The sequence below is a fragment of the Geotrypetes seraphini genome, chromosome 5 (assembly GCF_902459505.1).
Source record: "Geotrypetes seraphini chromosome 5, aGeoSer1.1, whole genome shotgun sequence".
Lineage (NCBI taxonomy): Eukaryota > Metazoa > Chordata > Amphibia > Gymnophiona > Dermophiidae > Geotrypetes > Geotrypetes seraphini.
In genome coordinates this window covers 264,298,148-264,312,660 of record NC_047088.1, presented here as the reverse complement: position 1 = coordinate 264,312,660, position 14,513 = coordinate 264,298,148, and the positions used below count along the sequence as shown (strand labels likewise).

General features: G+C 42.5%; 1 protein-coding gene across 4 annotated transcripts in view; it reads left to right on the top strand.

Moving 5' to 3' along the window:
* Positions 1-14,513, top strand: part of FEV (FEV transcription factor, ETS family member) — a 48,807-nt gene that overhangs the window by 23,562 nt on the left and 10,732 nt on the right. The window contains exon 3 of one of the 4 annotated variants that reach the window (XR_004539573.1): positions 11,061-11,201. The exons of 1 other annotated variant lie outside the window; for it this stretch is intronic. The gene's annotated coding sequence lies outside the window, so the exon portion shown is untranslated. Of the gene's footprint in view, positions 1-1,262; positions 4,831-11,060; positions 11,202-14,513 lie in introns of those variants that run through there. 2 more of the 4 variants (XR_004539571.1, XR_004539572.1) reach the window with 2 other exon arrangements.

The window sequence follows — 14,513 nt, the reverse complement described above, 5'->3', positions numbered from 1 at the left end:
AATTCAGACACATTCTTTGTCTCCACCACCTCTACCGGGAGACTGTTCCACGCATCTACCACCCTTTCTGTAAAAAAGTATTTGCTCAGATGACTCCTGAGCCCATCACCTCTTAACTTCATCCTTTGCCCTCTCATTCCAGAGCTTCCTTTCAAATGAAAGAGACTCGACTCATGCGCATTTACATTACGTAGGATTTAAACGTCTCTATCATATCTCTCCTCTCCCGTCTTTCCTCCAAAGTATACAGATTGAGATCTTTAAGTCTGTCTCCTTATCACGAAGACCACACACCATTTTAGTAGCCTTCTTCTGGAATGACTCCATCCTTTTTATATCTTTTTGAAGGTTTGGCCTCCAGAATTGTACACAATATTCTAAATGAGGTCTCACCAGAGTCTTAAACAGAGGCATCAATACCTCCTTTTTCCTACTGGCCATACCTCTCCCTATGCACCCTAGCATCCTTCTAGCTTTCACCGTCACCTTTTCAACCTGTTTATCTACCTTAAGATCTTCCACCTGGATTGCAGTACTCTGGGCTGGTTGCATTCATCAATTTATTATGTGCAGTTTATATGACGTCTCTAACCTCAGAAAAAAAATTCCAACCATAGACGTCCTTTATGAGGAGAAGCCTAAAGGTTAAGGGATTCAATTCCCACTGCAGTTGCTTGTGACTCAGGGTAAGTCACTTAACCCTTTATTGCCCCAGACACAAAATAACTACCTGTACATAATATGTAAATCACTTTGATAGCAGTGGCTTAGCCACACAGGCAATTTTGGCTGGACCTGAACTCAAAGTGGGGGGGGGGGCACAAAATTTCATCTCAGCCTCCATCCACCCTTCTCCGTACTTTCCTAAAGGTAGCCAGAACTCCCAATTTGGCAGATAGCAGAAATACCCTATTTAAAGACCCTACGTTCTGAATGGGTCACTTTGTCTTGCCCGGTGGCCTTTGTGTTGCTCTTGTAATCTACACTCGGATCTTGCTCCTGATCCGGTAAGAGAGCCAAGAGTACTTACTGATTGCTTTTTTTGATTTTGATTTTATGATTTTTCACTGTGACCAGTTTGAAATAATATGTTTCCTCTTCTGTGTCGGGGAAGTGGAATTAATGGAAGGCATCTGATTGATGAAGATAATGTTTGTGTGATTTTATGGCCTAATTTTTGCATTTTGTTTTTTGTATTTTGATTTGTGGATTTTGGGTGTTTACACATATGGGATTGGGAACATTTTGATATCAATCGCTAGCTGCTGGACTGTGCCATGGCACCCTGCAATTCCTCCATGACGCTGATAAGGAACAACTAAGATAAGTGACTTGTTTTCTGATTTTCTCTTGTTTGAAGGTCTGTTCAGGAATATCTGGTTTGAGGAGGCAGGGAGGGCATTGCGCTATGATGTAAGGTAACACCGTTAACCCTGGCTTGCTAGCGGTATCACAAGGTGTTTGGTCATTATTTAAGATAAGTTGAATTCTCTTGATTTTGTAGATAACAGAAATGACCATGAGCTACCGATGCCAACACATCACCCGGTGGTTTAAGGAAGCTGCCACCAGAGCCTGGTGAGGTCTTGAGATAGTGAAGCTTGGGGATCACCAGCTACAGTACAGCAAGGGTCAGGTCCGGTGGTAGAGCCCAGGTTAGAAGATAAAGGATGGGGTCTCCTGGATCCCCTCTCCTCCCTGTCTTCTCTCTGGTCTCTCTCCTGCCATTACAATCAAACCAACAAACCTCACCAAATACAGAACAAGGGATCACAAATTAGAAATAAAATAGAGCCAAAAATTGAACTGGGAAGCCCAAGACGTTGAACAGCAGGAACTGAAGCAGTGGAGAAATTGAAAGGGAAACGCATTTCCTTTTCCAGGAAACACAATCCAAAGGCATCTCGTTGATGATCTTCTGCTAAGCCGCTTTGAGAATGGATCTTCAATTCAAGTTGGGGTCTTCAAGTGCCCAGCTCCAGCTTTATATTGTTGACATACTTTTTTGCATGGGGACATAGAAGGGTTATGATGGTTCCCAAATAATCTCTTTAGCAGATCGATTGCATATTTTTATTGTTTAAATCTTTTGATTTATTCATATTATTTTATATTGATCTTATATTTTTCAATATTTTTTTGCCATTTCCCAAAACTAACATATTTCAGGTAATAAATTAAAAATAAAATGCTTTTTTTTCTACCTTTGTTGTCTGGACATTTGATTTTTCCATCATGTTGGCTCCAGTTTCTCTTTTCTGCTTGCCTGTCTTTCCTCTGTTAATTCTACTTCAAGCGGTTGCTGTCCATTTGTCTTTTCTCCTCTCTCCTGTCTTCTTCTATTCCCTCACTTCACCTGCTTCTGACATACTGGTCTTTCCTTCTTGTTTTCCTTAATGCTGTCTTTCAACAGCATTAAAAAATTTTACCCTCTTTTTCACCCTTCTTCATCCTTTTCAACTACCTATCAAATTCTATCTCCTGTTCTCAACTATTAGCTCTTCCATTCCATCTTTAATCTACTTCTACCCCTTGTAATCACTATCCCCTTCTCATTCCTTCCTTCCGTCTTCTCTCTCCTCCTCTTCCCCCCCCCCCCAGCCTCTTCCACATGGTTCCACTATATCGAGCATCTTTTTCTTCCATCCTTCAAGGTCACATCTGTTTCCTTTTTCTCCCCTCCCTATTCCTTTCATTCCACCCCCAGCATCTTCCTGTCCTTTTCTTTTTCCCCCTGCCTCCTTTCCTAATCCCTATTTGTCCTGTTTGTCTGTTTTAATTAGATTGTAAGTTCTATTGAGCAGGGATTGTCTCTTACATGTTTAATGTACAGTGCTGTGTACGTCTAGCAAGCTATAGAGATAAGTAGTATTAATAGCAGTAGTCCAGCATTTCTCCCTCTCTCCCATTGCCAGAGACTGTCTGAATTCAAGAAAGTCTGAGAGAGAGAGAGGGAGAGATGATGGCTGGGCAGACTGGATGGGCCATCATGTTTCTCTGTTTCTATAACTCTCCTTCAAACTTTTCTATCCCTAGATCCAACATTTCTATCTTTCTCCCCTGCCCCCCATCTCTTTCTCTCTCGCACCCTTTGTCTCCTCCACTGCCATATCCAATACTTTTCCCTCCTCCCTCTATCCCATTGTCCACATCTCTCTCTTTTCCCCTTCTCCCTTGCATCCTAGGTTCAACATCTTTTCCTCCCCCTGCAACATCTCTCTCTACTCTTGCTCTTTTCCTCCCACAGCATCTCTCCCACTTTTGCCTTCTCCCACCCTCCATGCAGCACCTCTCCCCCTTGCCTTCCAACAACATCTGTCCCCTCTCTTGGTCCTCCGTGCAGCATGTCTCCCCTCACAATACCAGCTCTGGTTATCAGGGGAGCTCAGAATGGTTACATGAATTTATTCAGGTACCCAAGCATTTTTCCTGTCTGTCCTGGTGGGCTCACAATCTATCTAATGTACCTGGGCAATGAGGAGTGTGGGATTTGAACCCACAACCTCGGGGTGCTGGGGCTGGAGCTCTAACCCCTGTATGGGCATCCTACTCTTCTCTTTCTTTATGTATGTAATTTTCTTTCCTTAGGGTTTACTTTGGATTCTGCCACTTTCTTAACAAATATTTTACTTTTAACTAATGTAAAAATTCAATGAAAGAAAGAACGAAAGATGCATTTCCTGATGCTGCTTTTCAGTCCTCCCCAGCTTCATTTCATGTCCTCTAGTTCGACAGTCTCCCTGATTCTGAAATCGTACATTTGGTCAAAATTTTCTTTTCTAAATAAGTTGTTCTATCCTGGTCACTGAAAGGCATTTCATTCAAAATCCTGTTTCTAAATCATAGGGGGAGAAAAATATTTATTTAATATACAGCACTTCCTTATACAATAACAGAGTGGTTCACAAAATTTATACAACATACAATAAAATTATCTATTTCTCAAAAAAGCCCAAAATGTTAAAATTTTAAAAAATGAAGGTTAAAAATGGAAAAGGGGTCTTATTAATTTGCCACTAAATGATAAATTCAGCCAAGTGGAGTGGAGTAGCCTTAATGCCTAGAGCAGTCCACTGAGATCCAGATAAACGGCAGCTCCCTGAGACTCTGGGCAAATTACTTAACCCATAGAAATGCAGAATATGAAATCCCAGCCCCTTTCCCTTTCCTTGAGTTGGGATTACAACTGGGGGTGCCAGACCACATCTGCACAGCATTGAACCCTAACAGTGCCTGGTCTTGATGGACTGTTGGCCTACCCAAGGTTGGCAAGTCTTATTCTCTAATTCACATTGTTGAAATATTTTCAGCTCTATTTCAGCTGTGTTTTGTCTGAGTGCGCCCTCTATAGGCAGTACTGAAGATCTACTTATTAAAGAGTATGCCGAAACCTTTTCAGAAATATCTCCTCCTGCATGTTGGGTAAAATAAACATTGCCTGTATCTTGTACATATCAGTCTGCAGTTTCTTGTTTCTTTTTTTCCTCCTGCATGAGCTACATAAAATGAATTGTCAGTGTCTGAATCCTTTGTGGCTTCCTAATACTCTACTTTAGCATTCTCAGCAAAAAAAAACCCCAAAAAACCCTCAACCTGTCATGTTCACATCTCTCCCTGACCTGAGAGCATACAAAGGAATCTCCGCAGCAAACCATAAAGACCCAGTCAATAAATTCAAGTTTCTCCCTCTTTCTCTTGACTTTACCTTTCCCCCCTCTAACAAGTTTATTTCCAGGTCATGAATACCATGATACAACCTGGCTGGCTTGTGTTTCATTCTGTTTAATTTTTTTTCAATTGTTTTGCATTCTCTAGGCCAGGGGTAGGAAATTCCGGTCCTCGAGAGCCGAAGCCAGGTCAGGTTTTCAGGATCTCCACAATAAATATGCATGAGATAGATTTGCATCTCAAGGAGGCAGTGCATTCATTGTGGAGATTCTGAAAACCTGACCTGGCTCCGGCTCTCGAGGACCGGAATTGCCTAACCTGGCCTAGGCAAATTCTGGCACAGCCTATGTGAGAGCTGTTCTATCAGATTAAGAATCTGCTTTGTGAATGCACACTCTGTTTTAATGCCAGTTTTAAAAACTTACCTGTACTGCTGCTGAGTCGTACATGACAGACAGCCAGCACGAAAAACCTGAGACCTGGGCAGCCCAAGTTGCCTCCTGCCTAACTCTCTTCCTTAGGCTCTGCACTAAAGCTCAGACCAGGGAGTGTCCTAGTGTGCCTGGTGAAAAAAGTGCTCCCGGATGTAGTAAGCAAAACACAAGCACCGCCATGGCAAATTACATGACGGAGATCTCATGATTACATGCACGTGCATTTCCCCATTCCAGAAATCTTAAATCTGAAAAATGATTTGCTTCTTCTTTATATAATCTCCCATTATTAAACATGTTCAGGGGAATGTTTATTGAAAACATATCTATTGGATACATACATTGATGCTTAAGTATTTTTTTGAATTAGGTATTAATTAGTTTGTTAGATTTTTATAATTTTTTAGAAGTCTAAAGTAGAGAATAACACAGGAACTCAATTTCCTCCGTCCTGTCCCTGTGAGTTTTGTCACTGTCGCTGTCCCATTCCTATAATCTCTGCTTTAACCGTACAAGCCTCGAGCACTTAGGATTTGAAAGCGTCTGAGGCTTCTGCAGATGAGGACAGAGCTTAGGCATTGGTGGAATGAGGCATTATGACATCACAATCTCAGCTCTAGAATGTCACTACTTAGGATTTGAAAGTGTTTGAGGCTTCTGCAGATGAGGACGGAGCTTAGGCATTGGTGGAATGAGGCATTATGACATCACAATCTGAGCTCTAGAATGTTGCTACTTAGGATTTGAAAGTGTTTGAGGCTTCTGCAGATGAGGACGGAGCTTAGGCATTGGTAGAATGAGGCATTATGACATCACAATCTGAGCTCTAGAATGTTGCTACTTAGGATTTTAAAGCGTCTGAGGCTTCTGCAGATGAGGACGGAGCTTAGGCATTGGTGGAATGAGGCATTATGACATCACAATCTCAGCTCTAGAATGTCACTACTTAGGATTTGAAAGTGTTTGAGGCTTCTGCAGATGAGGACGGAGCTTAGGCATTGGTAGAATGAGGCATTATGACATCACAATCTGAGCTCTAGAATGTTGCTACTTAGGATTTTAAAGCGTCTGAGGCTTCTGCAGATGAGGACGGAGCTTAGGCATTGGTGGAATGAGGCATTATGACATCACAATCTCAGCTCTAGAATGTCACTACTTAGGATTTGAAAGTGTTTGAGGCTTCTGCAGATGAGGACGGAGCTTAGGCATTGGTGGAATGAGGCATTATGACATCACAATCTGAGCTCTAGAATGTTGCTACTTAGGATTTGAAAGTGTTTGAGGCTTCTGCAGATGAGGACGGAGCTTAGGCATTGGTAGAATGAGGCATTATGACATCACAATCTGAGCTCTAGAATGTTGCTACTTAGGATTTTAAAGCGTCTGAGGCTTCTGCAGATGAGGACGGAGCTTAGGCATTGGTGGAATGAGGCATTATGACATCACAATCTCAGCTCTAGAATGTCACTACTTAGGATTTGAAAGTGTTTGAGGCTTCTGCAGATGAGGACGGAGCTTAGGCATTGGTGGAATGAGGCATTATGACATCACAATCTGAGCTCTAGAATGTTGCTACTTAGGATTTGAAAGTGTTTGAGGCTTCTGCGGATGAGGACGGAGCTTAGGCATTGGTGGAATGAGGCATTATGACATCACAATCTCAGCTCTAGAATGTCACTACTTAGGATTTGAAAGTGTTTGAGGCTTCTGCAGATGAGGACGGAGCTTAGGCATTGGTGGAATGAGGCATTATGACATCACAATCTGAGCTCTAGAATGTTGCTACTTAGGATTTGAAAGTGTTTGAGGCTTCTGCGGATGAGGACGGAGCTTGCAGGAATGGGGCAGGAACAGGACAAAAACTCGTGGGGACAAAAAAAATGACTTCCCGCAGGGACGGAGAAAAATTTATCCCTGTGTTGTTCTCTGTTTAAAACAACAAAACTCAGAGGATGAGGCAGAGACACCTTTAAAGCTGCTCGTCTCTAAGGCAATGTCCTGGCCTTTGTTCATATACAAAGGGTTCGTTTTCACCTGGGTCAGATTAGCTTTAATTTAAAGAGGAAATAGTTGTAACACGCTTTGTTTTTTGCTGAGAAACCCCATGTCTAATTCTGTTTGTATATCTGAATTCAGGATAGTTAAACCAATCTGAACGAATGATTAGAGCAGTGGCCTGAGACCTGGGATTTGGGTTCGATTCCCACCTCAGTTCCTTGTGATTCTGGGCAAGTCACTTAACTTTGGATGTGAGCCCAGTAGGGACAGAAAAAGTATGTATACCACTTTAGTTGTACCACCCATTTGACCCTTTAACTGATTTGCTTTCATGTTTCAAAGTGATTCAGTTTAACCAGCTCAAAACCTCCTGACTGCCACAGGAAGTCTCTCCGGGACCAGGTAGGCATTCACTGAATAAACTACAGACTGTCACTTCTTGTGGCTTCTGAGAGAGGTGGAACAGCATGAAACCGAAAGGCTGGGCATGGTTGCACTTAACATTCTCAGAAAATCCAGCTCCACGAGCCAGAAATTAAAGTACATGAGAACGTCCTGGAGTGGAACACCACATTATGCTTTTCTGTGGAAATACTCGGTGTCCTGTCATACTGATAGTACAAATTAATGCTCTGCAAATCTAAAATGCAAACCTAATTAAAAAATATAAATCACATGGACAATAAAGAGCCCCACAGCACCCTTTCCTAGTCATCCCAGAGCTGCTTTCCATATGTACAAAAGAAACAGCTGCCCCAGGTGGTCTTAAGATGACAACACTTTGGATGGAGCCAAAGGTATATAATACATTCAATCTGATCCAGTCTTTCCTGTCCTCCACCCCTAGGGGCAGCAGCAGGGAATACATTTAAATGCCTCATCCCGTGACACTGGGTTCAAGGCAAGAGGATACATGTACAGCTAAGTATATTTCTAGCTCCCGGCTGAGTGAGGGGTTTGTAACTGGGGTTAGTGATTATGGTAATGCATTGTAGTATCAACTGAAGCCATTACAGCTCATTCAGAATTATAATGGACAAATGGATCCAGGCCGCATTTTACCTATTCTAAAGGAATTAAATTGGCTCCTGACTGAACAATGAGTAATGATATTATGTTTTCTGTTTACTTACTCTTAGATTGGGGTTACCATATGGCTCCAGAAAAAGAAGGATGGATAGACACATCCGGGCTGTACTTCCTTTGCTCATAATGGAAGTAAAACTCGGATGTTTCAATCCATCCTCCTTTTCCTGGAGTCATATGGTAACCCTAGAGCAGGGGTAGGCAATTCTGGTCCTCGCGAGCTGGAGCCAGGTCAGGTTTTGCAGGATCTCCACCATACATATGTATGAGATGGATTTGCATGCACTGCCTCCTTGACATGCAAATCTATCTCATGCATATTTATTGTGGATATCCTGAAAACCTGACCTGGCTCCGGTTCTCGAGGACCGGAATTGCCTACCCTTGCCCTAGAGCAGTGGTTCCCAACCCTATCCTGGAGGACCGCCAGGGCAATCGGGTTTTCCTAATGAATATGCATGGAGCAGATTTGCATGCTTATCACTTCCATTATATGCCAATCTCTCTCATGCATATTCATTAGGGCTAGCCTGAAAACCCGATTGGCCTAGTGGTCCTCCAGGACAGGGTTGGGGACCACTGCCCTAGAGCATTTGAAAATGGATGTGCCATTGAGAAGTTACACTCAGCTCAACAAGAGCTACTGAAAACACCAGAAAAGATGAGATTAAAATCAGCTGATGCAGCCACATTTACTTGTGTGGACCCTGAACTATGGAATCTCATCTCACTGGACTTACGGCAGCTGTCGTGCTAGGGAGAATTTAGGAAAAAGTGGGAAGCCTGTTCATTTCCCATCGCACCTCCTCGTGTCCCTGGGCAAGCCACTTAACCCTCCTCTATCCCAATAATTGCTTGGTTGTGGCAAGTGTGTCAGGGAATATAAAGAATTTAAACAAAGGAAATAAGGTGATTCCTTTTTTTTTTGTACTGACTCAAGGCATTTTACGATGAGCTTTCGAAGGTAACCCTTCTTCAAAACAGAACTAAGCAAATGTTCACAAATAGTATATAGAAGCATTTCAGGGAGAGGAAGAGGGAGCAGGCCAGCGCTTTCTCTCAAGTGGAATGCTTTCCCAGGACATCCTTCTCGCAATTCAAGAAGGCATTAAAGATTGGTTTGTCTGTGCTACTGACATATTTGAAGATCCGGTTGAAACTTTGAATTAAGTAGTACAAAGGTGATTTGAAAAGTTTGGTAAAAAAGCAAGTTAAACAACAGGGACATGATGAAATTGCAGGAAAATACTTTTAAAGCCAATAGGAGAAATTTTTTTTTCACTCAGAGAATAGTTAAGCTCTGGAATGCGTTGCCAGAGGTTGTGGTAAGAGCGGATAGCCTAGCTGGTTTTAAGAAAGGTTTGGACAAGTTCCTGGAGGAAAAGTCCATAGTCTGTTATTAAGAAAGGCATGGGGGAAGTCACTGCTTGCCCTGGATCGGTAGCATGGAGTGTTGCTACTCTTTGGGGTTCTAGAATCTTGTTACTGTCTGGGATTCCGGAATCTTGCTATTCTTTGAGATTCTGTATGGAATGTTGCTACTCCTTGGGTTTTGGCCAGGTACTAGTGACCTGGATGGCCACTGTGAGAACAGGCTACTGGGCTTGATTGACCATTGGTCTGACCCAGTAAGGCTATTCTTAGGTTCTTAGTCTCCATTGAGGGCTATTACACTTAGTCCAGCGAGTTTCCAGGTTTTTTTTTTTCATATTGTGGGAAAAATAGGTTTTACCAAACTCTGCAAAATACTCATTGATGGCATTGATGACTTAATGGTCTGTGGCGCCATCTCAAGGAAATTTGCCAAACTTTTCAAAACACCCTCATATATGTAAGTTAGATTAGAGTGATATGAAGTTTTTGATTATGTACAAGTGTGGTTGTAAAGCTGCAAAACGGAAGTACATAAGTCCCGATCCCTTTCCCTGTCCCCTTAGCACTTATTTTAGAGGACCTAACTATAGGCCCTGTTAATTGAAGAACTGAGCTTCATGGTATATTTGTCCCAACTGTAAAGGATGGAACAACTTTCCAATGAGGAAAGACTTGGAGAAGACAACTGAAGAGGGATATGATCGGGATAACACATTGAACGGGGAAGAAATGGGTAAACCTGAATCAATTATCAAGAAGCACAAATCTAGGGGACACTCCATGAAGTTACACAGGTCTACATTTACAACAAATAGGAAACAGAAACATGACGGCAGATAATGGCCAAATGGTCCATCTGAGCATCCACTATCTCCTCCTCTCCCTATTGGCTAAGGCTCTTAGCATTTGCATATCCTCTTCCTATAGGCTAAGGATCTTTACACCTGCATTGTGAGGTCATAGAGCTTTATGGTTCTAGAAACATGATGGCAGATAAAGGCCAAAATGGCCCATCCGCAGCATCCACTATCTCCTCCTCTCCCTATTGGCTAAGGCTCTTATCATTTGCATCTCCTCTTCCTATAGGCTAAGGCTCTTTACACCTGCATTGTGAGGTCACAGAACTTTATGGTTATAGGAACATAGAAACATGATGGCAGATAAAGGGCAAATGGCCCATCCGCAGCATCCACTATTTCCTCCTCTCCCTATTGGCTAAGGCTCTTATCATTTGCATCTCCTCTTCCTATAGGCTAAGGCTCTTTACACCTGCATTGTGAGGCCTTAGAGCTTTATGTTATTTTAAATACTATTGAATGAGCTGGTTTATGCTATATAAGATAATTATGAATTTGCTAATCTTGATTTTACGAATTCACACGTGAGTCATTGGAACTTATGATGAATCCTTAATTGTTATTATGTGTATATTTATATATTTATACATTAATTAAACATTGTATGTTTTAAATTTGTTTATCTCCATGTATGTATTTGTAGACTCCTGATGCAGGCCGGTTGGGCCGAAACATGAGCATGTCGAGTCATATGAGTCATTGAGTCATTGGATGAATTTTCTGAGGCTTTGGATGAATAAAGGCATTTGGATTTATCAGATGAGTTGAAGGACACTTTTTTTGAGTGCGTACCTTTCTGATTGGGTCAATTCCACTTTTATTTTATAGAAACATAGAAACATGATTGCAGATAAAGGCCAAATGGCCCATCCACAGCATCCACTAATTCCTCCTCTCCCTATGAGATCCCATGTGCTTATCCCAGGCTTTCTTGAATTCAGACACAGGGTAACGATCAATGGAGATCACTCTGAAGAAAGGGATGTTACCAGTGGTGTGCCTCAAGGTTCTGTTCTTGGGCCTATTCTTTTTAACATTTTTATAAAGATATTGCTGAAGGGTTGTCGGGTAAGATTTGCCTCTTTACGGATGATACCAAAATCTGCAATAGGGTAGACACACCAGATGATGTCAATAACATGAAGAAAGACCTGGCGAAGCTTGATGAATGGTCTGAAATTTAGCAGCTAAAATTTAATGCTAAGAAATGCAAGGTTTTGGGCTACAAAAACCCAAGGGTATGGTACAGATTGGGGAGTGAAGAGCTTATGTGCACGACAGAAGAGCAGGACTTGGGTGTGATTGTACGTGATGATCTTAAGGTGGTCAAACAGGTTGAAAAGGTGACGGCGAAAGCTAGAAGGATGCTAGGGTGGATAGGAAGAGTTATGGCCAGTAGGAAAAAGGAAGTATTTGATGCCCCTGTATAAGACTCTGGTGAGACCTCATTTAGAATATTGTGTGCAATTCTGGAGGCCAAACCTTCAAAAAGATATAAAAAGGATGGAGTCGGTCCAGAGAAAGGCTACTAAAATGGTGTGTGGTCTTCGTGATAAGGCGTATGGGGACAGAGTTAAAGATCTCAATCTGTAGACTTTGGAGGAAAGGTGGGAGAAGGGAGATATGATAGAGACATTTAAATACCTGTGTGATGTAAATGCGCATGAGTCGAGTCTCTTTCATTTGAAAGGAAGCTCTGGAATGAGAGGGCAAAGGATGAAGTTAAGAGGTGATGGGCTCAGGAGTAATCTGAGCAAATACTTTTTTTACGGAAAGGGTGGTAGATGCGTAGAACGGTCTCCCGGAAGAGGGGATGGAATTCAAGAGGCCTTGGAATAGGCATGTTCGATCTCTCAGAGAGAGAAAGAAATAATGGTTACTGCGGTTGGGCAGACTGGATGGGCCATTTGGCCTTTATCTGCCGTCATGTTTCTATGTCTCCACCACCTCTTCCGGTAGACTGTTCCACGCTTCTACTACCCTTTCTTTAAAAAAGTATTTCCTCAGATGACTCTGGAGCTCGTCACCTCTTAACTTCATCCTCTTCCCTCTCATTCCAGAGCTTCGTTTTAGGAGAAAATATTGTTTCACTCAGGGGCTGATTCCGCAAAGAGCACCAAAAGTTAAGCAATAATTGTTTAAAGAAACATTTAATTGGGCAGTAGGTGCCAATCACATGGCTCTTATGGTGCCTAAAGCCTAAGTGGGCATTTCTATGGGCAGAGCGTGACTTTGGCGCCGCTAAGCCTGATTCTCCAAAAACTTTGGCATCGGAAATGTAGGCCTTTAAAACCGTCACCTACATTTCAGGCACCTTCATTTTTTTACATAGGTGCTACTAGCCACAATTCTAAGTGTGGTTGACCTGCGGCTGGTGTCTTTTATGTAGGCGCTGGCTGATATAGGTACCGTTTTTAGAATCAGTCCCTGAATGTAGAACTCATTGTTAGAAAACGTGGTAACAGCGATTAATGTAGCTGGGTTTTAAAAAAAAAAAAAGTTTGGACAAGTTCCTGGAGGAAAAGTCAATAAAACTTTCTTAAGAATTCCAGGAGGAAGTCACTGCTTATTCCTGGGGTTGGCAGTTTAGAATATTGCAATGGACGCTGCTAGGTACTTGTGACCTGTACTGGCCACTGCTGGAAGCAGGATACTGGACCACTAGTCTGACCCAGTAGGGCAACTCATATATTCTTATGCTGTATTTGTTTTCTTTAGATGGGATATTTCTGTATCGCAAGACATTCCATATGAAAAGCCAAAATATTTACTTGGGGGAGTGGGGGGGTGGGGGGGTGAGGAGGATTCAGCATTTGCTAGATGCATGATTTTGGGGAGGGGTAATCTAGAAAAAAAATAAAAGAAAGCCCCATCTATAACAGACTTCCCAGGTCATCACACCTGAATGTAAAATGTCTTTAGCTAAATGCAATGTCCTAGATTTGAGCTGCTGTGTCCTCTGAAACCTTTTATTTGAAGGCAGATTTCTGTTTGAGATATGGGCGGGGGAGGGGGGGGGGAGGGAGGCATAGGAATATGATTGAAGCCAAGGTTACTGCCATGTTTTTTCTGATGAGTTTGACGGGATTGTGACTTTAAGGAATGAAGATCTCCTTCTTAATTCTCAGACCTGGAAGGGCCATTGATGGCCCAGATTTAAGAGCCAAGACATAGAGGATTTAGAAAAAGGTAACGAGAAGGGTGGCAAAAATCATCAAGGAAATGGGATGCCATCCCTATGAGGAAGGTTTAACGGATCACGGAAGATTTAATGGAGGTCTATAAAACATTGAGTGGAGTGGAAAGGGTAGATGTGAATCGTTGGTTTACTCTTTCAACAACAACAAAAAAATACTAGGACTAGGGGGCATTTGATGAAGCTACTCAATAATACATTTTAAAACAGAGAATGTAGTAAAAGCAGTTAGCTTAGCAGGGTTTCTAAAACGTATAGCCAATTTCCTAAAAGAAAAAGGCTGATCTTGGCAAAGCAACCTAAACTCTGCTGTAGTCTTTCAGGAGCCTTTTGCTCTGTCCCGGCATATTCTTTGCTCCCGGCTGTAAAAACTGAAGCCAGGCGCATCTAATCCCCAGCTGACGTCTTTTTAAAAGCTCCCTTATCACAGGCGTTTGTTTTCCCGGACCCACTGGAGCAGAATTTAAAGACCCGAAGATCAATATTATGTGTTCCTGCTCCGAGGTGTTTGCAAAGAGTTAAAAAGGCGTGAAATGGGCTCGTTGACAGACCTGGGGAGCCAAGGCAGCCCTCCATCTCTCCATAGAAACCTCGATCTTAACGAAGAAACTTTATTAAACTTTGATCGAGCCCTGATAAGGGGGAGCGGAGCGAGGACCCGCCAGCCGGGCTTTTATTGAGCAGGATGACAGTCAGATAGGGACTTTAATTAAAGCGAGAGGAAATTACGGGCTGGGGCCAGGTCCCCCTCCTGACAGCTCCTCGAGTTGCTTGGAAACTGGGGGCCCCCTCCCCACCTCCCCCGTCCAACTTTCATAATAATAACCACCGTTCGGAATCATGAAACGGGCTCCAGAAAATGAGATCCCAGCGCTCTCCTTGCTCAGTCCCTTAGGAGCT